Source organism: Sus scrofa, chromosome 7 (genome assembly GCF_054392235.1).
Source record: "Sus scrofa isolate SSC_HxYL_T2T_F1_AM1 chromosome 7, Sscrofa_HxYL_maternal_Yorkshire_Landrace_v2.0, whole genome shotgun sequence".
Classification (NCBI taxonomy): domain Eukaryota; kingdom Metazoa; phylum Chordata; class Mammalia; order Artiodactyla; family Suidae; genus Sus; species Sus scrofa.
This window is the reverse complement of record NC_139389.1, coordinates 81,641,160-81,666,289: the sequence shown is the minus strand read 5'-3', so window position 1 is coordinate 81,666,289 and position 25,130 is coordinate 81,641,160. Positions and strand designations below refer to the sequence as shown.

At 36.4% G+C, this 25,130-nt stretch overlaps 1 long non-coding RNA gene across 1 annotated transcript; it reads right to left on the bottom strand.

Annotated features, from left to right (window-relative positions):
* Positions 1-6,382: 6,382 nt before the first annotated feature.
* On the bottom strand, positions 6,383-24,328 carry LOC110261583 (uncharacterized). Its single transcript, XR_002345882.2, has 4 exons — positions 24,246-24,328; positions 22,764-22,872; positions 20,142-20,235; positions 6,383-9,210 (listed from the first exon to the last, which is right to left on the bottom strand). It is a non-coding gene; the product is annotated as an uncharacterized LOC110261583 (long non-coding RNA).
* Between the last annotated feature and the right edge of the window lie 802 nt (positions 24,329-25,130).

The window sequence follows — 25,130 nt, the reverse complement described above, 5'->3', positions numbered from 1 at the left end:
TAGTGGTTTTTCAGCTGTGAAGGATTCCTTTGACTCCTAGCTAATAGAGTATCTTTTAATCAATGGATTTATCTCTCATGTTATTTTCTCATTCCTTCCAAATTTGTTTAATTGTCTCATTTCTACATTTATAGGCATGCAACTTTCACATTCTGTTCTGTCACTATATGCCCCACATTTCTTTGAGTCTTGGTATTGAAGCTACCTATGTTCAATGCTCAAGAGATTGTTTTGCCACAATTTCCCCAGCTCATTTACTGGTTTAAATTAATTTTTCCAGTAGTTTTTTCAAGAAAAGATCAAGGTTTATTACATGTTTTACATTATTTGAGGTATTTATGCTTGAAGAACATCTTGATTAAATAAATTTTTTTAAAAATAATCCTTGGTTCAGTTTCTTCCCTTGAGTATTTTGTAGCTCTTCCCCTCTGTCTGTTTCTGTGGAGAAATCCATGGCCTGCTTGATTCTTTCCCCCTAAAGGTGCCTTATTCTTTTTATACACCTGTCCAAAGAGTCTTTATCTTTAAAATTCGAGAAATTTACTAAGTTTGGTCCCAATGTTGAATTTTCTGGGTCAGTTTCTTTTTTTGTTTTTTGTGGGTTCATTGTGTTTTGTTTTGTTTTTTGCTAAAGTGTGTCCTTACGATGTGTAGATACACATTTTTGTTTTTTTTTAAACATAAAGTTTTCGAATTATATCTGGAACTTATTTTCTGTACCATTGTTTTATGTTTGTTTGTTTTTAATTGTATCTGGAACTTATTTTCTTTTCCTTTTTTTTTTTTTTTCAGATACTGCAGTTCTGCATCATTTGGATGCCTGCTTCATGTCTTCTAGAATGCCTTTTTCTCACAAAACTCTTTCTTTAATTCAGCATGATTTTATTCCTGTTTGCTGAGCTACTTTTGGAAGCTTTTATAAGTATTTTTGTGTCTGTGAATTATTTCTATTCCCCAGTTTTAATACAGATAGAAATTGTGAGTCTTTTTCATTTAAAAAAAATTGTTGCTAATTTTGAGTGATTTCTAAGGAGTGATGGTGTCTTATGAAACATTGTCAGTAGAAGAAGATCCTATAAGTATTTAAATTAAAATCAGTAACAAGATAAGGCTGCCCTCTATAATCATTGCTATTTGAAGTTTTACTGCAGATCCTGGCACAGAGTAAAGAGAGGAAAAAAGTCACAAAGATTGAAAAGAAAAGGGAAAAAAATGGTCTTTACTTATAAATATATGATTTTCTACATAAAAAACCCAAACTAATTCACATATAAATTATTAAAATTAATAAGAGTTTTAGAAGTAGCTAGAAAATGCCAATATAGAAATATCAATTTCCTATCTATACCACAAAAATACTTAGGAATAATTCTATAAAATACGGACAGGTAAAAGACCTGTGTGGAGAAAACCATAAAACTCTAAAGAATAACATTAAAGAGTCCTAAGTGAAATAGAGTCACATGCCCTTCATGGTTAAGATGACTCAACACTATTAAGACATCAAACCTATCCACACTGAGCTAAATATTTAATGTGATTAAAGTCACAGGCATGGATGGTTCTTATGAGAAACTTGATAATTTAATACTAAAATGTATATGGAAATGAAAAAGGTCAATTAGAGCCAAGCCAATTCTGAGGAAGAAGAAAAAAGTAAAGGATCTTGCTCTATAAATTATCATGGCATAATGGATTTATGATAACATAGTACCATGTGATATTGGTATACAGAGAGACAAGTATTTAATAGAAATTCTAGAAACATGCCTGTGTTTCTCATGAATGCTTTATGACACAAGTTCCATTGCAAATGAATGGTTAAGTGAGAGAGCATTCAACAAGTGGTGCTCACATAATAATTGTCCATATGAAAATGGATACTTCTAACTTCAATTCCAGAGAGACTGACTTATATGTGAAAAAGACAACTCTTTAAAACTTAGAATATAATACAGAATATCTGTATGACCTTAAAATAAGAAATGACTTCCTCAATAATATGCAAAATGCATTAATTTTAAAGAAAAGTAATAAACTTTTTTCAAATCAATAGACCAGTTTATTATGGGGTAACTGATGCACTTAAAATTTTAAAACCACCATTCATCAGACAACATCATTTAAAAGGTAAAACAAGTAAGCCACAAACCAGAAGATATTTGCAGTGCACTTATCCAATGATGGTTTATCCCAATAAATCAATAGAAAGAAAAATCCATGTAACAATACGGAAAACACAAATCACTTAAGAGCACACATAGTATGCAAGCACATTTTGATAAAGCTCGAAAGCCAGCAAAAGAAAACAAGTTTTGTTTAGGATTACAAACACTTGGTATAAGAACTATTTTTTTTTTTAATTTTATTTTTTTTAATATTTTCTTATTTTATTTTATTTATTTTATTTTGTCTTTTTGCCTTTTCTAGGGCTGCTTCTCGCGGTATATGGAGGTTCCCAGGCTAGGGTCTGATCAGAGCTATAGCCGCCAGACTACGCCAGAACCACAGCAACGCAGGATCTGAGCCTCGCCTGCGACCTACACCACTAACCCACTGAGCAAGGCCAGGGATCGAACCCGCAACCTCATGGTTCCTAGTCAGATTCGTTAACCACTGCACCAGGAAGGGAACTCCAAAACTATTTTTTTAAAGAAAGAGAAAATCAATAAAAATGCAAATAAATACTTGCAGTTATCGCTAAGAAGAGGAGATAGAAATGAATAAAGTGGGATCACACAGACAAATAAATTCAATATTACTGATCATTTTAAGTTCTTTATTTGGATAACAGCTTCCTAGTGCTTATATGAGCTTAAGAAATCCTTAGTTTTGTTGAACGTTTTATATCTTAAGAATATATTCCTTATATCCTTCTTAAACTAAACTTTATTTTTGAATTATAATGAACACATAGAAGGTATATAAATCATAAGTATGAGGCTCAGTAACTTATCAAAAAGTGATCACATCCTTGTAATTATCATCCAGGTTAACACACCGAAAGCCTCCCTTCTCATTACCTTTAACTTCATTCCCATATGATCAATTTCAGATATTCTTTTATATGGATGCAATTGTACAAATAAAATATAATAAAGAATTTTAAGTAAGGAAAGCATGGTTCTGCTGAGGTCAATGATTTCTAAGAAAGTTTTCATCCTCAACGAGGTAACAAATTTTATATAGACAGGTGGGGGTGGGGAGGGGACACCTACTCTGTCTACAGATGAAGTTACTGTAGCCTAATAGTCAAAGGAGTGGTAAAAGATAGTAGTTGGGGTGCCCTAATATTTCCCAGGAAACTGTTATTATAGTTTGGTCTCAAGAAAACCCTGAGATTAGGTCTAAAGCATTTTCTGCCTGAGAGCTCATCAGTGTTTGAACACAGCTGTACTCTGTCCCCAAATCTTTTCTTTTCTGAGCCATCTATGCTCTAGTTTCTTTAGCCATTCTTCATGAAAGTTCCATTTTTATAGAACTTTACCATGTGGGTGTTCCCTCTGGGCATGTGGAAATCTGAAAATGACTGTCTTAAAAATCATGGTGCCAAGAACAGAATTCAATATATTAGCTATGCTCAGACCATTGGAGAATCCATTGAGATTATTGCCTTATCACTATACTATTATTAATGAAGCATAAAATTATATGAACTCTATTTTTCTATATCAGCCTTATAACTTCACTGGATGTTGTAAACCAAGAAGTCTATTTTTATGTAAACTTTATCATGATTTTAACTTCTGTTAATCTGTTCCTATCCAAATAATTATTTTCTTATATCTAATCATGGCCTTGTCTCATTTATATGATTGTCTATTTTCGATAGTCTGTTTTCTAGTGTTTTGGTTTAAGAGATGGATTTACATAGAATATGAGATCTGTTTGATGACCACTTTCCAATTTTTTAAAAATTGCATGTATTATTTTGTTTTAACAAAGTCCCCATAATAGTGGACAAGGATTATAATTCCCATTCAAAAATCAGAGAAACAAAAAATTAGGAACATAGACAGCATGCTCTAAATTAGGTCTATTAAGGGGCAGATCCTACACTTGAGCCAACATATTTTGGACCCAGGAATCCTTTCACTGAACTACACTGTTTCTCTCACACTAGATTATTTTACATTGATTAAACTTATCTTTTAAAAACTCACTAACTATAAAGACCTAGAATTGGGAAATGTGCTAAGAAAGAATCCCCAAATCACTCCACTTTCATAAGTAAGTGCTAACTGTAATGATGATTCCAGATAGCATAAGTCACAACACACATGTCAAAGAAAATAATTAGATCATCTTGGCTTCAATTTAGGAAATTGTCAAAGTTTTCACAACTCTCTCAACTTGTAATGCAACTCGCATGCTAATGTTTCCATCCAAGGCAAGAAATAAAGTAGGGTGAGGTTGGGCGGTCTAGTCTGGGTTTACTGGAAGAATGCCTGAAAAGTCATGTATCAGATTCCTCAGAGGCAGTTTTACAAGGAAATGTAGAACAGGAGTAGTGCCCTGGAGCCTTGTTTAGAGGGCAAGCCTGTGTACAAGAAATGTAACAAATTAGATGCTCCTGATATCTCAATTTGGCACTTTTACAATAGATGTGTGTGAATGATTGCAGCAATCTTCAATTGTGGTTTTATCAGTCATCAGGGAACTATCAGTGAGAGGTGTTTCTTTGAATTAAAGACATTAAACTTGAAAACCAAATAGCTCTAACTGAAAAGAAGTGTAGTTCTAGGATGAGCAATAAGTAAAATCTACTGTGTGTCCTTGGTCAAGTCACTTCACTGTTTTAAACCTCTATTTAGCATCTGCACATTAAAGAGTAAAAAACTCAGCAGAACTCTTCAAAGCAAAGCTGCAAAGAACCTCACAATATTGCTAATAAAAATGGTATAAAGAGAGGATCGAAAGCCAGTGGAATTCTAAGCTTCAGGAAAAAAAAAATTACAAAAACAAAAAACAACTAAAACACACTGGATTAATTTCAGCTAGCTCTAATACATCACGTTGTCCTCAGTAATTGAAAATGAGTCAAAGTACTAAGTACTGTAAGCATTATATGATTATGAACTGGCATAAACAGTCATGGATAGCATCTGATTTGTATTCAGGAAGCAGCTTCTGGCAGCTGTATATATTTTGAAAGAATAAATGACTGGAGGCAGTTATGAAACTTTTGTCTAAGATTAACTGACCAGGACTTGAACCAAGGAAACGAACAGCCTATCCTAAGAGATCATCTACCTTTGCCAAGAGCACTCATTTATTGCAATTCTCCTCTACCAAAGTTTTTGTTGTTTTGTTTTTTTTTTTTCCTAGTATCATCAGCAAGTCTATAAACCAGATTTACAAGTATGTAATTTTTTAAGGGTAAACAGCAAAAACAACATATATTGTCTTAACCTGAACTTCCTCCAGTAAACACAGTAAATATAAAATTAGGTTCAGACTCAGTCAAACATAGTTTCATCAGACAGATCTGACATTTTGCTCCTAGAAAAATGGATTACCTCATTTTTCTTTTTACATTTTTCAATTATTTTGATTAGTTCTCTGAATTTTCAATGTACCAAATATTCTCATTCTCATAGCTAGAAAGAGAAATAGAGAGAAAGTTAGGATGTTCCAGATCCATTCATCGTGGGTTTTCTACTTGGTTTGAAACATAAATACAGTCCAAATATTAACTTGATCTCTCCCTGTTTGTGCTTTCATGATGCCTGGAGGAAACAATGAGAGCCAGGATTCAGCCAGGACTTACATCTGTGAGGTCTGAGCAGTTCACACACACTGAGCTTTCAGAAAGGGCCAAGACATCTATTTCCCCACCAATTGCCAGGGGCCTTGGCAGATTCTGCCTAACCCCCGTAGGACCACCTGCACCCCTGAGAAGTCCCACTTAATTAAGATGTTAGTTCCTAACACACCAATGAAAGCTTCCTAAATGCATATGTGTTGAGAGCGAAATGAGGATTTCCTCACTGAGACATGTCGAAATCCACTTTCAGATCCCTTTTGTGTATGGCAGCCTGCACTGCGGAAAGTGTCAGCCCAGCCTTGCTAACTTTGTTAGCGAGAGGGCCAGTAACAACACTCAGCTGATTATAAGAGAAAGGGAAGAGACTCTGAATGATTATAGAATTCTTATAATGTGCATAGTGTTATTATGGCACTCTGCCCAGGGCTCATCAAAGATAAATGAGGTTTGAAGAGTGGATTTTTTTTATGTTAAATTTAATAGACATTCCCTTTTCTTTCTTTCTTTTTTTTTTAAGCTGGCAAGGGAATGGAAAAGACATCAAAGCAGTTTTCTTATAAATCTATACGAAAATGAATTTCAGAGTCAACTTTTCTGCTTTTATTACTTATGGTGTTTTTATTTTTTTGGAAGCTGAAAGGGAACATAATTCAGTGCCTTTCAAATTGCTTTGGAGAAATATAATAAATCCAATATATATGGAAAAGTTTATAGGGTTGGGTTTTTTTTTCTAAATATATACAACTCTGAGGTATTTCTCTGATATTAAGACTGTTTCTAAAATTTTTTCTTCAAAGTTTTTCATACATATTTCACTACATTTCCTAGACTCTTCATAATTTATAATTCTGAAGTCCAATGACAGGAGAAAAGGTTTAATATTTTGACTATATGAAGCTGTTGTCTTTTCTAAGCTGCTACTCTTAAAATTCTCATGCAAGCTTTAAAATACAATAGCAATCTCTCATTTTAGTTTCTACGGCTAAGAATTTTGATGGGAAATAGGAAGGGGGAGAATGTCCATTAATATTGCAACATCAGCCTCTGAATGTGCTACTTGTGTGTGAAATTATATTTTTATGACACTTCTCTGGTTTTGTTTGAATCAGCTCGATTGAAAATCATCTTGAATCCAATTTTTATCCAGTAACTGCCTCTCAATACACATTACTCTTGTAACTGTTAAAGATTTGTTGGTTCAGCTTTTCAGGCAAGGCTATTTGAATGCACAAGGGGGTTGCCAGCATGTTCTTATGACTGTGTCAAAGTTAAGCAAATCCAAACTTGCTGAGTTCCATCAGTGGTTAAATCTCCATTACAAAACCAATACTTTAAGAAAAAGTTCAAAGTTTACATCCAAAAAAGGTACTTAGTACTGGTAACATAATGTTAAATCCAATTAATAAGCCAAAGTGCCCTTGGTTTTAAAGGAAAAATTCTTTGAGTGGAATGTAGCTTCAGCATCCATATAAATCTTTCTGCTCAGAAAGTCTTGGATAAGGATTCAAATTGATCCCCTGACTGTCTAAATACTGGATTCATGATTTTATAAATGGCTCACCTTATAAAAATAAACACCAGGAGTTCCCACTGTGGGGCAATGAGATCTGAGGCATCTCTGCAGCACCAGGACACAGGTTTGATCCCAGTCCAGTGCAGTGGGTTAGAGGATCTATCAGGTGTTGCCACAACTGTGGCAAATGTGGCTGGGATCTGATCCCTGGCGGAGGAACTCATATGCCATGGTGTGGCCAAAAAAGAAAAAGAAAAGAAAAGAAGTGCCAGTTACCAGATACACAGAATTAATACTTACAATCACCAGGTCTTTTTTATCTGTTAGACCAAAGAGGATGTTGTCTCTATTGATTAAAAGAACAATGGGTAGGAGTTCCCGTCGTGGCTCAGTGGTTAACGAATCGGACTAGGAACCATGAGGTTGCGGGTTCAATCCCTGGCCTCGCTCAGTGGTTTAAGGATCCGGCATTGCCGTGAGCTGTGGTGTAGATTGCTGACGCGGCTCAGATCCTGCCTTGCGGTGGCTCTGGAGTAGGCCAGCAGCCATAGATCCGATTCGATCCCTAGCCTGGGAACCTCCATAAGCCATGGGAGCAGCCCAAGAAATGAAAAAATAAATAAATAAATAAAAGAACAATGGGTAAGAGACCAGCATTTCCCCAGGTTTCCTTCATTTACCTAAACTTCAGTTGTCTTTCTGAGTGGAAGGTGGGAATTCACAGACACAAGTGAGAACATCATAAAACTCTAGTCCTTTATGTCAGGCCTCAAATCATTAAGATAGGAAGGAAAACTTTAAACAGATGTTAAAGAATTAAAAAACATTTACTGTTTTGAAAGTCAGCCTTTCCTAAGTGTGCAGAACAAAGTTGGCAGCCATTCCGGCTGTGCTAATGTTACTGAAACTATCCCAAATATGGAAGAGTGATGCAACTATGGCTCACAAGAATCTCTCTGCTGAACTTGACCAATACTTCTCAATACTGGCTAAACAGTAGAACTGCAGAGGGACTCTGTGACTCAATTGATTAGGGTTGGAGTATATTTTCGTGCTTTCTAGGTAACCCCCACGTGTAGAGATAGAGGAACCAAACAGTTTGGAAAGACTGCAGAATTCTTTTTTAATTTTTCCATTGGAAAAATAATGTATGCAGCCTCCCACCACTCCATACACAGAAATAGCATCCCTCTCAAAGAAGGGGTAGTTTTCCAAAATGTATTAACAAAAACAGATTGTATTCATTGGGACTTGTTAAGTAGTAGTAGAGTTTCTCCTTAATCTCCATCACACGTAGCAGTATTATAAAATTTAGTACACTAAGTTAGCTATGCAGAGAAAATATGTTGCCTTGATTGTCTCTATGGTTTCCTTCAGGATAATATCCTCTGTTTAGCAGGAAAAAAGACATTTAATAGATATTTAATTAAGCTTAGTGTGATTCAATAATCAAAGTAGTCCTCTCAGGCTATATTGGTCTTTCTTGAACAACAAAAAAGCTCAACTTCACAGATATCCTCCTCATTCCATGATTTTTTTTCCCCAAGATACCAAGTGAACATGATATGATGTGTGGCCTGTGTCTCACCGACATGAGACAATGTAGAGGGGAACTCTGGGGTCATGCATGTCCCCAGGGGTGCATGAAGAGCATTCTCTGGTCTCTGGCGTGATGACCCACTGTTCACTGGATACCACACTCAGTTGGATGCTCACCCCTGGCTGGTGAATACTTTGATGTAGCTTTAGTTGACTCCCTCCTGCTGACTTGGCTTTTGTCCATCCAAGCTTTCTGCAGGTCTTTGGGTATCTGCCACATGGTTTATCCTACCTTAAGGCTTCATAATCCACTCCATGCTCGGCTGTAGGCTCAACAAACCCTGCCGCAAATTTTAGAAGGCAGCAATATTTCCATCTCTTCAGTTTCCTCCTGGAAAGTGTAATAATTTGATATGTCTAAAATGTCTTGAGTTAGAATAAAATAGAATAGCATTCAAATACACTTGGTACTTGGAAGGCTCTAATTTCATTATTTTGTTGCAAGCTATTTCTGGCAGGAAGTAGAATTTGTAAAACTGTACACTAAAATCAAATCAATATTAGGATTTTCAAGGCTATATTTCTCAAAATGCTAAAAAAAAAAAAATCAGGGAAAAAAAACCTATATTCCTGTAGTTGCTTATCTGTGTAACTTGAAATTATAATTTTCTAAAAATAATCATATTAATTCAGTCTTTCATAAATCATAAAACTTTTGGCAGAAGTGCACTCACAAATTTAGTAGAAGATGTATTTAATAATCAGTGCGTATGTCTATGTATGTGTGTCTGTCTGTCTGGTGTTGGTAAAGAGAGAGCAGAGAAGGGATGAATCCAGATTGAATAAATGGAAGCTAGCCTACAGGACCACTCAGTGAGTCAACATCTCATCTTGGTGCAAATAAAGTCTTTATGTATTTACTTATTTAAAATCACCCCAGGGTGCAGACTCAAGCAGTAAGAATTAATTAGACTATACAAAATAGAGCACCAATGACCAAGAACAATTCAATTCAACTAAAGATGAATTTTTAAATATCTCTCACTGCTCATCCTATAAATGATTACACAATGCATCTATCCAACCAGCACAAGCAGCTAATGTCTTTCATCGCACATATTCCTAGCCCTTTGTGCATGTGTATGTGTGTGTGTGTGTCGGGTCTATGCCTCAATTTCTCCAGACAAAATTTGAAATTCAAAGAAAATACCATCTCCTTAGCTCCCTCGCTAGACCACAGAATGGAATTATTGATAAGTATAAGACACTATTTACCTTTGATGTTCCACCAATAAAAATCATTATATAACTATCTAAATTTATATTGATATCTATATCTTTATCTACCTATGGTCCATCCATCTGTATTTCATAGCCTGAATTTGTGAACCTCTCAAAGTAGTTCTGAAATGCCACGAACTTCCTTAACTACATGAAAAGTTCTAGACTATTTGTAGTTCTATGCTAAAAATATATTTTTTTAGTATGCAAGTGGCTACAGAAAGCTTATAAAACTACCAAATGTCTCTGTTTATCACTGATAGTATGACTCAAATGAAGAATAAATTGTGTTCATTGTGAGACTCTGCTTTTTGATGTGTCTAACTCTACTCTAACATTTGCCAAACACTAATCCTAGGGAAAAGAAGACTGAAGGAAAAAAAATACAAAAACATGACTATAAGATGTACTATTTCCAAATGAAAAGTACATCTGTGGCATTTTGCAAACATGCTGATCTTTGCCAGGTTCACTGAAAAAGGCACAGATATTGGTATATATCTTCCACCAAAAAGCAGATTTAGGTTCAACATTGTGATAAATGACTCAGTCACTAAGTTAGGAAGGCAGAGAAGGACCTGAGTGGGAGGTAGGGGCTGTTTCTCCATCCTAAGAGATTATGTTTAGCTCAACAGTCATTGAAAGAATGGGTTTGGATGGGTCAGATGTTTTCACACAGCAGGAGAGAATATGAATACAAGGCCCTGAGGTCTTTTCAACAACTATTCCACACTATTTTTATTATCTCATTAATTCTGTCAATTTCCTTATGAGGCTGGTATGTGGTATTATTAGATGTATTTTACTGGAGGAAAAACCCCAGGAAAGAGGAAGTAAAATTATATGTTTGAGGTCATATGAATCATCAGCCAGGTCTGGAATGAGCCACCTTTGTGCTTCTCACACTAATTTTAGTGTCTGTGGTCTCCCTGATAACAGAAGTTGCAGGATGATTGCATTCTAGGCCCAGTTTTCTCCAACTTGATCTTTTTTTTTTTTTTTTTTTCCCCAAACATACTAATGTATTAGAAATTAGTCACAAATGAGCAAACATCATGCATGGCTCCCTAAACCAATTAACATGTCAGGTCTAATTTACTGTTAGGCAAATAATTTGAAATATTTGCAAAAGAGCAGCATGAGAATTTATTCTCTGCAATTAGGCAGATATTTCAGTAAATTCTTGACATTCCTTGAGGGAACTCAGAATCAAGAAAGAATCACCATTTTTGTTGCCCCTGAGTTGTATGAGGGGAGGACAGTGCTAGGAAATGCCACAGCTTCCAAATCCTAGTAATAGAAAAAAACCTAAGTAAGCTATCAGGTTGATAAGCTAACCAGCCAGCCAAGAGAGTTATTTAACCTGGTCATGAAAATCTACAGAGGTAGAAGTTGAAAACTCTTTAAATTCGAGATTTCAGAAGGTAGAACCTAAATAATAACCTTGGTCCTAAATTTCTAAAAATTTCTTCTGCTACGATTAGAGCATTTTTATGTTAATCCTAAGCGGTGGAATAATTAAGAAATTAATAACAGTTCTTAATGTTATTAACAAAATTACTCCTAGCATAAATAATCTCAAATTCTTTACACTGTCTTCATATAAGGTATTTCCCAATCATTTTGTAATTTTAATGATGGAAAAATCCAGAGAACCCGTTATAGTCTGTATGATGAAAAAGTATAGTCTTACTGTTTGCCTATACAATTTCCTGGGCCTGAACAGGTTGTCACTTAAAGGTCAGATTTAAAGAAAACTGGAAGGACCATCATATCACAATACATCCTTATTGCCAATCTCTTAAACTGTCTGAAATGGTCATGCTAGTTCTCCTGGGTAAGGCATGTTATGTGTCTTGTTAAAATGAAAATCCTGTCTAGAATGAGTTAAGAGCTCAGCTATTATCTAGAAATTATTACTTCTTATTTAGATAATTATCTAGTTAAAAGACTTAATTATATGATTTGGAGGGTTTTGGTTTTTTTTACAAGATTTAATTAATTCTAGTCATATTTTGGGCTGTGAAAGTCTGGGACACTGGACAAGTATATTTTGAGGGAGGTCAGAGAAGATCCATGTGGAAATGGATCCATGTGGAGGTCAGAGCACATCCATGAGGAAATGTTCAAGGCGCCTGAGCTGAGTCCCATTGTGTGTATCATCACCACACCCAATGAAACAGGAATAGGAAGATTTTGGAACTAATTTCATTTACTTAATACTTTTGCCTAGAGTGGGTATTATATATACCTAAGTGAAGGAGAGAATTACACATTGTACATGGTAAAAAGGGAATACATTGTTTTCTGTGGTTTTCTTCATTCCGGTTCCAATGGTTTTAGAATTGCACAAAGGAAAAGAAACAGATGCTTTCCCCCTTTATTTCTTGTCGTCTGTCTCCTCCTCCCTTTTCCCTAACCCAGTGACCTTCTCTTTTCTCCCACTTCTAAGTCCACAATACCCCTTGCCAAACACACACTTTTTAATGACTTTACCTTCTCTGGCACACATCAGTCTAGAAGAGATTCACATATATATTGTCAGGAAAAGTAGAGCAATACTGTAAAAATATGCCTACTTCAAAACTTGAAACCCCAGGCCCCAAACTGAAGGAGAGCCAACACATATTCAAAAAATCCCAGCGTGGTGTAAATTGGCATCACTCTCCCTTCCATTTAAACTTTGTCTCTTATCTCCATGGTCCTTTCACTCACTACTGATGACCCCAAATAGTTACAGAGAACAGGGATTTCTAAAACAATCTGGACTTTAAGCCCAGCAGTTTCAAAAGTAAAGAAAGGACCATTTCAAGGCAAACACAGTGAACTCCCCATTTCCTCTTCTCCCAGCCAGCCAAGACAACTAGACTCAGGAATTGAAGCCCCATTACATGCTCGACTCAATGTCCTATCACTGTGTACTGAGCAGGGCCATTCATTCACTGGCCTTTGTGCTAGCTGGCTATAAATAGAGAGGCTGCCAGCTGACACTTCTCAGTTACTTGTTCCTTGATGAAAGTTGACCTTGAACGTTTCATTAACTACTCCAAAGAATAACACAGGAAACAATGATCAGATACACTCAGAAATAAAACCAAATATAAGGTGTTCTAAATAAAGGTGTACTATCAATGTCAATGTTACGTTGAATTTGCTGAGCTCACAGTGAGTGCTTGTGATACTTCCTTCAGTGGCTTTTTTGCACTATTTACACTTTATCAAGCATCAAACCAGGCCTGTCCATGAACAGACCCTCATAGAGAATATCTGGTCGTGAGTAGCAGTCATGTAAGGAACTAGCATTGTTACAGCATGAAAAAGATTTAATAACTCAATGACCAATAAAGGAAAGCATTGATAGAACAAATAAATTCCATTGCATTGAAGGATGAACTTTTAAATGGCCACCTTTTACTCATTTCCTTTCTCATCAAGGCTCATCAAAAAATTCCATCTGCAGGGAGATCCCATCGTGGCTCAGAGGGTTAAGAATCTGATTAGTATCCATGAGGATATGGGTTCGATCCCTGGCCTTGCTCAGTGGGTAGGGATCTGGATCCAATGTGACTGTGGCTGTGGTGTAGGTTGGCAGCTGCAGCTTTGATTCGACCCCTAGCCAAGGAACTTCCATATGCCAAAAAAAAAAAAAAAAAAAAAAAAAATTCCATCTGCAGAATTAAAAAAAAAGAAAGCCCAGTAACAATCACCAACTTAGTGGATGCCAAATATGAGAAAAAATTCTCAAAGGCAACAAGCCACTTTCTTCCCCTATATCTCTCTAAGTATCAAGTACAGATAGGTCAATTTCATGGACACTCCATCCTCCCATTTGTTCTGCCCAAAAAGCTTGGAGTCATTTTTCAGCCTTTCCTTTCTCAGGCCAGATCCAGTTTATCAGGACATTCTGTTGGCCCCAGCTTCAAAATACATCAATATTATGAATAGAATACAGATATGTTCTGAAACTAGGGGTTCCTATACAACATAATTGATTGTCTTTGTCAAAATATTTTTCTGAGAAGAAAGGAACCCATAGGCTTCACCAGATGGCCCAAGACAGTCATGGCACAAAACATTTTAAGGTCCTAGGACTTAGAAGATCTGGGGTGTTCCCATAGTAGCTCAGCTGTAATGAACCTGACTAGTATCCATGAGGACTTGGGTTTGATCCTTGGTTTCACTCAGTGGGTTAGGGATATGGCATTGCCATAAGCTATAGTGTAGGTTGCAGACATGGCTCAGATCTGGCATTGCTGTGGCTGTGGTATAGACCAGCAGCTATAGCTCTGATTCAACCCCTAGCCTGAGAACTTCCATGTGCTTCAGGTGTGGCCCTTAAAAAAACAAAGAAGATCTGGATGCATTTCCTATCAGGGACCCTGCAGAAAGCCAGTGTCCAGACAATAATGATCACCATCCAGGCTATGAAGGAAGGCCTTTTGTTTTGTTAGGATATGAATCTTACATTTTATTTATTTTTATTTTTTTATTTTTTGCTTTTTAGGGCTGTACCTGTGGCATATGGAGGTTCCCAGACTAGAGATCCAATCCAAGCTACAGCTGCCGGCCTACACCACAGCCACAGCAATGCAGGATCTGAGCTGTGTCTGCGAACTACACCACAGCTCATGGCAACACCAGATTCTTAACCCACTGAGCGAGGCCAGGGATTGAATGCACAACCTCATGGTTCCTAGTCAGATTTGTTTCCACTGCGCCACAACAGGAACTCTGAATCTTACATTCTAAAATGAATAATTTTATTATTTATGTCACTGCTTTCCTAGGATCTTCTCTCTTTGCTGTACATTCTTAAAATATTCTTTAAACCATTTCTCATTCTGAAAAGTTTTAGGGGGGTGTTAGTCCCTTCTAGTGTAGTTGAGCCTAACTTTGGATCATATCTAAGAATCTGTAACAAACTTAGAACCCAAGAAACTACTTAAGTAAAAGGAAAGAGGACAACAGTCCTAGGCAAAGAAAGCTTCCCTTAGGTCCCTCCTGGAATTGAAAGGAAAATGAAGGTGATTTTCAGTATCTTTTTCAGGGCTCCAATCTCAAGTTTAACTTCCTTTTTGTGAAGAAAATTTCTAGGAGATACGTGTGACCACTAACTGTAGGTATACAGGATGTTGTTAGCAATCCTCAGCAGAAGTGAAATTCCTCAGATTCTGCAATATCCAATTTTTCTTACAAATTTTTCTTACAAATTTTTTATAAGCTTGGTAATAACAGGACCATTTTTGGTTCTAGCTTATTTTTCCACAGAAGCTTGCTTCTCTCATCCCTACCCTCTGCTTAAATTCTGATTGTATGTTTTTGCAGCTTGTTTCCTTATATTTGCTTAAGTGGTCTGTCAGATCAAGTTTCTCAGTTTAAGTTTCATTTTTTCAAAGTTTTTTACCGCATTTAATTATTTCCTATGTTTCCTAAGCAGCATTCAGCAGGATATAAGTGTGTTTTGTATGTATGAACTGTAAGTGACTAAGATCCCTGGATAGCCTAGGAATGACAGATTAGCTACCACATTTTATTTTATTTTATATTTATTTTGGTCATGCCCACAGCATGTAGAAGTTCCTGGGTCAGAGATCAAACCTGAGCCACTGTAGTGACAACACTGAGGCCTTAACCACTAGGCACCAGGGAATTCCCTAGACACTACATTTTAGAAAATTTTTCTTATGATTTCTTGGACCTTATGGTAAGTGAGCAGAAAGACTGGTGCTTTTTCTTTTCCATCATTTAATTTAACCATATAAAAATTTTCCATACAACTACTTAGCTTTCACTTTAAGTAGCTCCAATTTAGCCACGCAAATTAAATAAAATGGAAATTTTAAGTAGAGGCTATGGCCACATCTAGGATGGCCAAAACTTTTCATTCTAACCTTTTGTGTTCCACTAATACAAAAGAGCTCTCACTTAAAGAAAGCTTTTCCTTGTCCTTTCCTTGGCAAAGGTGATGACATTTTTAAAAATTTGATAAAAATTAGTTCAGCAAATATTATTAACCGCAGAGAAGCAAAAGCCATCTTTTGGTAGTAAACTTGAGAGCTAGTCAAATGTCAACTGACCCAAATGGTTGAAAATAAAATGTCAGAATTAGTCGCCCTTGCTGAAAACATGGCACTTTAAATTGCTGTCAAGAACAAGACTCAGGGGTGACTGTGACCACTTGATGGATAAGAATAGTGCTCCGATAATCAGAGAAATATATGTGCATTTTTCCTTCTACAAAGGGGAGGCACCCCAAACCACATGTCTCTGGGCACCTTCACTTCCTCCTCCCCAGGACAGACCACATTCAGGGCCTGTCAATATTGCAAAGTCCCTGCAATCAAGGGCATGTGCTGCAGTGTCGGAACACCTGGGTGCCCACACCAAATACACACATACCACAAATATATACCTCACCCCCATTCACACATCTAGCACATACTCTTGTTGCTAACTACACACAATTTGTTAACTTGTTCATTAACTATTTCTTTTATTTTTCTCTTAGGATAGTTAGTGTCTTTGGCTCTTGCCTAGTTCAAGTTCAGCCTTTTTTGCTAGACCCCAAAGCCATTCATTAATTCCAAGTTGAACAGTTTTCTCTGCAGGTCCTCAGACTGAACTCTGGACTCTTATTTCTCAATTGTTGACTCCCTTGATTCCCCCAAACCAATTTTAATTGAATTTCCCTGCTCCGATCTATTCTTAGTAATACCTCAAATAGCAATACTTTGTTGTAAATTTGGCAGAATCATCTAGTTTCTCCTCAGATGATTTTTTTGTTCTTTTTATTTTTACCTTAAAAAAAAAAAAAAGAACTCACGCTAAAATCAATTGGTTCTGAAAAGGATATTATTCTCTTCCCTCTAGAGGCAGACACATACTCCCTTTCCCTATTTCTTATTCTTGGTTTTAAAATTTTTATATAAAAGACCAAGTACAGACTTTCTCAGTTTCATTGTCTTTAAAGCCCAATTAAATGACTATTTTTCTCAGATCTAAATCCTCCAAGGTTTAGGGCCAGGGAGTTCCCCAGACTGTTCTATATGTGTCCTTAGATCTTGACAAGCATTACTCCACCCCTTTGTTCTGGACCACGTTGGAAAGAAATACTTGTCTTATAAACATAAAAAACAAAATAACAAAAAGCAAGCAAACAAGGAAAACATTGACACAAATATACCCCACCCCCCTCATTTTTGAGCCACATCCTTGGCATGTGTAAGTTCCCAGTGACACCACCAAGTCCTTAACCACTAGGCCACCATGAAACTCCACAAAAGGACCTTTTATAAATTTACTTGTAGAACAGAAAACTCTGGAGTGTCATCAGGTTTTATTAATTTCCGTTCAACAAATTTTAACTTAACATCATAATTCTTTATCATCTTCTTGCTCCAGTTGCTGCTTCCTTTTTTGCTATGGAAACAGAAAACACCTAAATAAACCTACCCAAAATGGAAATCAGATGTAGATGGTCTTTCTCTCACCCTTTGATCATTCTGCTTATAGGTTCCAGTTTCAAGGAGGACAGTGCCTGTGGGGAGGGCGAGATTTTCCACATTTAGAGAGGAGGGGAGGACCCCAGTTGTAAATCGATTGGATTTACATGAATGGGATGAATGGGTATAGCTTTAGATGAATGGGTATACCTCTCTTTCCAAAACTACTTAAAAGTCATGGGAAAGAGATAGAACAAGTCCTACAAAGTCCACTTGCTAGTCCTGGTTTTTTAATAATATGTTTAGAAATGAGTTTCTCCACTGATACAGTGATTACATGGAGAATTCTTCTCCTACAGACTTCACAGAATGAGAAGCAGTGATTACTTTAAAAAAACATTTTTAATTGTTAAAGTTGTGTGTGTGTGTGTGTGTGTGTGTGTGTGTGCGCACACATGCACATGACAGAGGAAGAAAACAGATGAAAAAAGGATGATTTTGTTGCCAGGATTAAGAAGTTTTGTCAGAAAAGATGGACTGGACTAACTTACCAAGGCCGTAATGCAGTTTGGGCTAAGAGAAGCCCATCTTTTGTTGTACAGCCTAATGTAATAAATTGCATTAGGAGGGCTTTAGATTTCTGTACAGACTTTTCAAGCGGATCTAATTGGAAGTGCTACTCACATAGCCAGGGGCATTCTAAAAAAGCAGAGCAGTGGATTAACACCATTTTTAAAAGTCAGGAAGTCTTTTCTCCTCCCAAAGGGGAGTTTTCCAGACATTAACTTTGACTGCCAAACATTATAAAGAAAGTCTCCCTCTTTCTCTTTCTCTCTCCCTTGACCTACTAGTCTTCCCTCCTTTTTCCACCTCATCTCCCTCCATTCCTCCCCCTCTTCTCTTCATTCCCTTCCAATCCTTTACCTACCTCCAGCCATCAGTGAGAGCTATATTGGAAACAAGTAAATGACCTATCAATCAGATGTTGCCTAGATATTTTTGATGAAGGAAATGGGGTTTGAAGAACTAAACTGGTTTCCATTTGAATAAGAAAATGTTCGAATGTGTGTCTGAAGCTTTTGTCAAACAAGATGGTGAGAGGTAAGGATTACAAATAGGTGGCTGCAAAAAAAAACTGTGTAGTCTTCTTTCCTAACCTATGACCTTTTGTTATATAGCAACACTTGATTTGTCAATTTATCTGCCTAATCTGAATAATTAGCAGTGCAGACAAAACCACATTCAAAATTACCACCTCAATAGTGATATTTAAATGGTGTACAGCAAACCTCTCTAAACTCTCTTGTTTTTGTCCCTCATTCCCATCCATCACTACCTACATCCTTTCCAATCCTGGAGCAGTTCGAACAAGTGGCTTATGAAAATAAGAGCCAGGGATAAGACATCAGCAGTTTCAAGTTAGTAAAATAAAGTTTAAAAATGGGAAGTAATACATAAAAGTGAGAGCCTGTCTTCCAGCATTTGATATTTTCTCTTCACAACATTTGCATTGTGTGCAGAGGATTTGCAAAATAGAAACCCAATATTTTGATTAATCACACAAAATATAAGAAATGGCAGAGATTGCCAGAGGAAAACCGAATATATGAAACATTCAAAATGTGTGGCAAAAAAACCCAAATATTGATGTATCCTCAATATTCTCAGCACGTCTAGATTTTCAATGAACATTTTATTTTCTTGTCAGTGATTCAGAATTTCCACCGCTCCTGTTGAGCAATGAGGGAAAATCATGCCAACTGGGAGAAAGCTTTATTTTAAGGTTGAAGGCATGAAATAAGCACTAAGAAGACAATTGTACACCTGTTTTCAAAAGTAAAAAGGCATCTCAAATCTGCTTTGCTTTTGAAAATTTGGCCAAGGAGTGTGTTTCAAAGACCCAATAGCCCATAACATTATTCCCAGGGCTCTGTACTCTCTGCCTAATTGGGCTTCTACACATTTGCATAAGCATGATACTTCATGATTAATGCATAAGACCCAGCATGGGCCCAGTATCAATTCGTCTACAGAGGCTTTTCCCCCCACTGAAAACAATCATTGTGCCTAAGATATAATCCATCATATTTGTAGGTATGATTGCATTGTAGAATATCAGACTACTTAAATGCCATGACAAAATCTTTACAGAATTGTGAAGTTCTTCTGGGTAAGAAAGAAGTCTTAAGAGGCCCACAGCACTGCTGCCTTGGGACCATCCTAGATCCCTGAAAGGGTTTGTTTGCAAAATGAAGTGTCGAGGCCACAGAGTTTTTTGGTTTCTGCTTTTTTTGTATTTTTCTATTTGGCCCAAGCACTGAATAGAAAGGGAAGCATATTAAAATAAACACTTCATGATTACTTTGGGGTTACAAAATACACAATAGCTTTCCCCTTGCACCTTCAAAACTAAACAATAGCAGGGAAGACTTCTAGAATGAGAACTCCACAAGGGGGAGGGCAAACATGGTCAGCAAGACTAGAAGGTATTGAACGTGGAGAATGAAATCAATTCTAGCTGAGATAGACTGCCGCACAATTAAGGAGTGTGAGCAACTCTCAGTGTGAGTCCTGGTGCTCCAAACGGCGGTGCCCGTACCTTCTCTGCTGGCTGGGCTGCTTAATTAGGTAGGAAACCACTCCCACTGGGGGGACCTGGAAACTTGGAGTTCACCAACAGACCTCTCCACGTGCTATGGGAATAAACAGAGAAAACCCTTTGACAGAACTCTTTTTAAAAGGTTCTGAGGCAGATTTTTTTTTTAATTATTAAAAATTAACATATGATGATGAGAAAAAGTAAACCATTTGGAATCTATGAAATTAAGACAAACAGTCTGACATCGCCTTCCTTTCCAGAGGCGGCCTCTGGAAGGAGGTGTGCCTTCTTCCAGATGTTTTGTTATTTATGGGTATATGAGTGTGTTCTGTGTGTATGAGTATGTATATGCTTTATAGGTTTTGGGGGGGAGCCCTACTATGAATACTTTCTGTAACTTGTTTTCCTGCTTCACTGTAGTTGATGAACTTTTCCTGCAAAGTATATTTATAATTATCTCAACCTCCTTAATAATGTCATGGTATCATGCTGTATGGATTACCAACATGCAAATCAAACATCAGGTTTGATTTGGTTTTGTTTTAAATCATTCTAAATAATGCTACATTTTATTTTTTTTACTTTTTTGTCTTTTTAGGGCTGCACCTGTGACATATGGAAATTCCCAAGCTAGGGATAAAATCAGAGCTGTAGCTGCTGGCCTATACCACAGCCATAGCAACATGGGATCTGAGCCATGTCTGTGACCCACACCACAGCTCACGGCAGCGCTGGATCCTTAACCCACTGAGTGAGGCCAGGGATTGAACCCAAATTCTGATGGATACTAGTTGGGCTCATTACCACTGACCCACTATGGGAACTCTGTAATGCCACATTTTAGATTCCTGGTACCCCAAAGGCAAAGACCGTCTTGGTCACTACTGTATCCCTGGTATTTAACACAGGGAATGGCACACATTAAGGGTCCAGTAATTATGAATTAAATATTTAAGTTAAACCTTCAGGGAAAAGTCCCAGTCTTTCTTTACGGAATATATGAATTTTAAAAATTGTATAGAAATTGTCTCTTTACCTCCAAAAAGATTAAAATGTACTTAGGCAAAGTGTATCAGTCACTGTGTTCTATTTTGCCAGCAAATGGATTATAGACTTGTTTAATTTTTCATAATGTGATTAATGAGAAAGTGTGTTTCATTATTTTAAATTGTATTTCATTAATTTTAAAGAATGTTGGGAGTATTTCTAAGATTATTAGCCATTTGTATTTCTTTCCCTTTGACTATTTATTCACCTCCTTTAACCATTTTTCTATTGGATTGCTTGTTAATCTTTTTAACATTGATTTTCATGTGCTTTTCTGCATATCTTGGGATTCAAGCATTTTGCTTGATATATATTTTACAAATATTGTGAAAATATTTGTCTTTTGACTCTGCCCATCTCTCTACCTGTCCGTCCATCCATCCATCCATCTGTCCAGCCTAACAGAAAAAAATTTAATACTTACGTTCAAAGTATACCAATTATTTTTATGGCTTCTGAGTTTATTCTTAGAAAAATTTTCTTCTCTTAAAGAATAAAACTAATTCACTCATATGCACCTAATGTTTATAATTTTTACTTGTACACTACAATTTTTACTAATTCATTTATTTTGATATAATGAGAGAGGGAAGGATCTGGATTTATTTAAACTTGTGTTATACAAGTAATTATCCTATTACTGTTTATTAAGAAGTACATGTTTTCAAAGATTTGAAATGTCAACTGCATCAGACACCAAATTCTCATAGGCACTTGGGCCTATTTTGGACTTCCTACTCTGTTTCATTGTCAGCAAGTCTATTCCTGCATTGGTGCCATACTGTTTTAATTACTGTAACATTCATGGTACATCTTATTTCTGGAAACAGATACACTGTCCTCATTACTTTTCTTTTTTCTCTCAGTATTATCCCAAATTTATATTTTGGAATTATTTTGTCAGATTCAAGAAAGTTAAAAATAAAAGACTTTAATATTTTGATGGGAATCCATGGTTTTAGCAGATTCATTTATAAAGAATTAATATCCTTGCAATGTCAAATTTCTAATCAAAAAACAAAATATGTCTTTCATATCTTATTTTTTTTTTAATGCCCTTTGTTGGTAGTCATGTGAAGGTGTACATTTTCAAAAGCTTTTTTCCAGTTTTATTTTTCTCCTTGCTTTTGTGACTAAGATATTTTTCTTTCATATTGGTTATTGTTTTTAAAATAAAAGCTAATTATTTTATAAATTAATTTTGTAACTAGTCACTTTATTAAATATTCATGTTGTTTCTAACAGCTCTCAGCTGATTATTTGGGGCTATATTAGCACATTACCATAAGAAACAAATTTGTCTCCTCTTTGGAAAATTTACACTTGTATTTCATTCCCTTTTTCTCTGTTGATATATTAAGATGATAAATGATTTTGGGTGAGCCCCAGTTAGTCATAATTTATCAATTATAAAATTATTCATTAAATTATGTTTTTACTTTAATATTTAACATTTTATTTAAAAGTTTTACATTGACATTCAGCAATAAAACTGGATTGTCATTTTCTTTTTATGCTGTGTTTGTCAAATTATCTGATCAATTTGAGCAGCTTTATAAAAACTTGAAAGCTTACCTTCTTTATCTGTCAGTTTCCAATAGAAAATGAAACAGAAACCACTCAGGGTATTTCAGTCAGAGAGGGAGTTAAAACAAGAAATGAGGTCTCCAAATGCTTGGAGGAGCTGGAAGAGCAAGAGAGAAGTTCATTTTGTCCTGAGATCAGGACCTGCAAGAAACAGCTACAGCCCCTGAAGGAGAAATATCCATTCACTTGCTGTGGCCACCAGTGCCTCTGGACTCCCCATCATTGCCCCTCATGAGCCTCCCAGGCCTGGACCTCCCACCTCTGCTAGAAGCAAAACTTGGCTTCTTCATTCCTCTCCTCCAGCTGGCAGAACTAACCAAAACCCTACTAGAAAAGCCCTGCTTCCGGACCTTTGAAATATATACAAAGAACACAGATGTCACTTAAGAGCTGGATACCAATAAATAATACCTAGCACTTTCCTTTTTCAATTTTCCAGGATCATGTAAAGCATATTGAAATTGTCTATTTCTTAATTGTTTAAAAAAAAAAATCAACCATGAAACTATTTAACTTGTGCTTTTGTGGGATATTTGGTATTCATTCCTTTCCATGGATAAATTGTTTTTTTGTCTCTTCTCATATAATTAGCAAATTATGTTTTCTTACAGAATCATTCATTTCAGTAGGTTTTCACACATACTTGCATAGATTTGTGCTTTGTAATTCATTTGTGTTTTTCCATATCAATGGTTATTTTCCCTTCCTCATTTTATTATAGTAGGTAGATTAAACCCTATCTTTTTGTGTATCCCTCACGCCCGGAAACACCCACACACTAATGCCCAGAATTTGTGAACATGTTATGCCATAAGGCAATGGGATTTTGCAAATGTGATTAAAGTTGCAGAACTTGAGGAGGAGAGATTTTCCTGGATTATCTTTGGGGTATAATCAAAGAACATAAACTTTTAAAAGCAGAGGACTTTCTCTGACGGGAGTCAGAAAGTTTAGCAGAAGGACCACGAGACAGATGAGGAATATGCGAAGGATTTGACACCATGCTGTTGCTGGTTTGAAGATGGAGGGGCAAGTTCACAAGGAATGAGGGAGAGCTTTAAGCCTGAAAGAGACTCCCCAGTAACAGCAAGAAAGGAAGTAGTAACCTTAACCTTACTACCACAAGGAACTGAATTCTGCCAACACTTTAATGAGCTTGAAAGCAGATTCTTCCCCAGAGCCCCTAGTTGGGAGCCCAGGTTGTCTGACACCTTGATTTTATCTTTGTGAGAGCTGGAGCAGAGGAACCAGGTGACCAGCTGAGCTCACCTGTACTTTGGATCTACAGAATTGTGAGATAATATAATTGTGTTGTTTTAGACCACTTTGCAGTAATTTATTACTGCAAACAGCATTTTTAATTGTGCATTGTTGGAATACACTCCACAGGCCTGCAAGGCTTGTACTTGCCTAATTTTAAAACCAAAGAAAGAGACAGCGACAGAGGCTTAATGAATGCAGGGAACTTACATATCTGAAGTAAGGTCCTGGAACAACACCCCAACCTAGTGCAGGCACTCTGTGGATAGGACATGGCAGCCAGCTTCACTCCTGGTTTATGGGGAGGGCAAATTGTGAGTTATAGGTGAATTAGAGTCAGGTTGGCTAATTAGTTACCAGGGAAACCAACAAGGGGCACGCCCCTCATTGCCCCTTTGATAAGAACAATCACCAGCTGGGACCTGGGGCAAGCACATGGGAAGGTCAGTCATGTGCTTAGGGTACAGGTGAAGCAGGCACTGGTCAGGAAGGGGATGTACAGAGAGCAAGAAAATACCCATCTTGAGTGGCCGGACCATATATTCTTATATTTGTGTTTCTTCTACTTTGTTTCTCAATTACATTAGACAGTTTTGTCTAGTTTATGGTTTGTCCAGAGGTTTTTTGGTTCCTTTTGTTCCTTTTTTAATGATTTTTATTTTTTCCATTATAGGTGATTTACAGTGTTCTGTCAATTTCCACTGTTGTTCAGTTTTTTTTTAAAGATCCAAGTCTTATATTTATTCACTGATTCTGCCACTATTTGTTTCCAGTTCAATAATTTCTGAGAAATCATCAAACTTTGCATTTGATACAGATAGAAACATATCCTACATGTTCTGTTATGACTTGCTTTGTTTTCCTCAATATACTGTTCCTGAGATTTATCCAAGTTTTTGCTATAGATGCAGTTTATTCCTTTCCACAAATTTCTAGCATTCAGTGGAATGCATCCACAAAGAATACATTCATTCTATTCCTGAGTGATATTTGGGTTCTTTCCAGTGTTTGTCTGTTTGTTTTTACTTTTACAAAATGTGCTACTACAAATACTCTTATACTAAACATGATGTTTACAAGCATCATCTTTTCTAG